The sequence below is a fragment of the Halictus rubicundus genome, unplaced genomic scaffold (assembly GCF_050948215.1).
Source record: "Halictus rubicundus isolate RS-2024b unplaced genomic scaffold, iyHalRubi1_principal scaffold0283, whole genome shotgun sequence".
Classification (NCBI taxonomy): domain Eukaryota; kingdom Metazoa; phylum Arthropoda; class Insecta; order Hymenoptera; family Halictidae; genus Halictus; species Halictus rubicundus.
The window spans coordinates 45,211-48,224 of record NW_027488824.1 but is presented as its reverse complement, the minus strand read 5'-3'; positions in this window follow the sequence as shown (position 1 = coordinate 48,224).

Below are 3,014 nucleotides of genomic sequence, written 5' to 3'. Positions count from 1 at the left end.
GAGGATACGATATTGTAGAGGATAGGATAGGATAGATGATATTATAGGATAGATGATACGTTATTATAGAGGATAGGATAGGATAGGGGATAGAATAGGATTGATGATAATATAGGAAAGAGGATAGGATATGATAGAGGATAGGATAGGATAGAGGATAGGATAGGATTGGGGATAGGGTAGGATAGAGGATAGGACAGGATAGAGGATAGGATAGGATTGAGGATAAGATAGGATGGAGGATAGGATAGGATAGAGAATAGGATAGGATAGATGATATTATAGCATAGAGGATACGATATTATAGAGGATAGTATAGCATAGAAGATACGATACGATAGATGATATTATAGGAAAGAGGATAGGATATGATAGAGAATAGGTTAGGGGATTGGATAGGATAGTGGATAGGATAGGATGGAGAATAGGATAGGATAGAGGATAGTATAGGATAGAGTATAGAGTAGGATTGAGGATAAGATGGGATACAGGATAGGATAGGATAGAGAATAGGATAGGATAGATGATATTATAGGATAGATGATACGATATTATAGAGGATAGGATAGCATAGAAGATACGATACGATAGATGATATTATAGGAAAGCGGATAGGATATGATAGAGGATACGATATTATAGAGGATAGGATAGGATAAAGGATAGGATAGGATTGAGAATAGGATAGGATAGAGGATAGGATAGGATAGAGGATAGAATAGGATTGAGGATAGAATAGGATTGAGGATAAGATAGGATAGAGGATAGGATAGGATAGGATAGAGAATAGGATAGGATAGATGATATTATAGGAAAGGGGATAGGATATGATAGAGGATACGATATTATAGAGGATAGGATAGGATAGAGGATAGGATAGGATAGAGGATAGTATAGGATAGAGGATAGGATAGGATACAGGATAGTATAGGATTGCGGATAAGATAAGATAGAGGATAGGATAGGATAGAGGATAGGATAGGGGATAGGATAGAATAGAGGATAGGATAGGATAGAGGATAGGAAAGGATAGAGGATAGGATAGGATAGAGAATAGGATAGGATAGGATAGAGGATAGGATAGGATAGAGAATAGGATAGGATAGAGGATAGGATAGGATAGAGGATAGGATAGGATAGAGGATAGAATAGGATTGAGGATAAGATAGGATAGAGGATAGGATAGGATAGAGAATAGGATAGAATAGATGATATTATGGGAAAGAGGATAGGATATGATAGAGGATACGATATTGTAGAGGATAGGATAGGATAGAGGATACGATAGAGGATTGGATAGTATAAAGGACAGGATAGGATAGAGGATAGGATAGGATTGAGGATAGGATAGGATAGTGGATAGGATAGGATAGTATGGGGGATAGGATAGGATAGAGGATAGTATAGTATAGAGGATAGGATAGGATAGACGATAGGACAGAGGATAGGATAGGGGATTGGATAGGATAGAGGATAGGATAGGGGATTGGATATGATAGAGGATAGGATAGGATAGGGGATAGGATAGGAAAGAGGATAGGATAGTACGGAGGATAGGATAGGATAGATGATATTATAGGATAGAGGATACGTTATTATAGAGGATAGGATAGGATAGGATAGGGGATAGAATAGGATTGATGATAATATAGGAAAGAGGATAGGATATGATAGAGGATACAATATTATAGAGGGTAGGATAGGATAGAGGATAGGATAGGATAGAGGATAAGATAGGATAGAGAATAGGATAGGATAGAGAATAGGATAGGGGATTGGATAGGATAGTGGATAGGATAGGATAGAGAATAGGATAGGATAGAGGATTGGACAGGATAGAGTATAGAGTAGGATTGAGGATAAGATAGGATGCAGGATAGGATAGGATAGAGAATAGGATAGGATAGATGATATTATAGGATAGATGATAGGATATTAAGAGGATAGGATAGCATAGAAGATACGATACGATAGATGATATTATAGGAAAGAGGATAGGATATGATAGAGGATACGATATTATAGAGGATAGGATAGGATTGAGGATAGAATAGGATTGAGGATAAGATAGGATAGTGGATAGGATGGGATAGTATCGGGGATAGGATAGTATAGAGGATAGGATAGGATAGACGATAGGATAGGATAGACGATAGGATAGGATAGAGAATAGGATAGGATAGAGGATAGGACAGGATAGAGTATAGAGTAGGATTGAGGATAAGATAGGATACAGGACAGGATAGGATAGAGGATAGGATAGGATAGAGGATAGGATAGGATAGAGGATAGGATAGGATGGAGAATAGGAGAGGATAGATGATATTATGGGAAAGAGGATAATATATGATAGAGGATACGATATTGTAGAGGATAGGATAGGATAGATGATATTATAGGATAGATGATACGTTATTATAGAGGATAGGATAGGATAGGGGATAGAATAGGATTGATGATAATATAGGAAAGAGGATAGGATATGATAGAGGATAGGATAGGATAGAGGATAGGATAGGATTGGGGATAGGGTAGGATAGAGGATAGGACAGGATAGAGGATAGGATAGGATTGAGGATAAGATAGGATGGAGGATAGGATAGGATAGAGAATAGGATAGGATAGATGATATTATAGGATAGAGGATACGATATTATAGAGGATAGTATAGCATAGAAGATACGATACGATAGATGATATTATAGGAAAGAGGATAGGATATGATAGAGAATAGGTTAGGGGATTGGATAGGATAGTGGATAGGATAGGATGGAGAATAGGATAGGATAGAGGATAGTATAGGATAGAGTATAGAGTAGGATTGAGGATAAGATGGGATACAGGATAGGATAGGATAGAGAATAGGATAGGATAGATGATATTATAGGATAGATGATACGATATTATAGAGGATAGGATAGCATAGAAGATACGATACGATAGATGATATTATAGGAAAGCGGATAGGATATGATAGAGGATACGATATTATAGAGGATAGGATAGGATAAAGG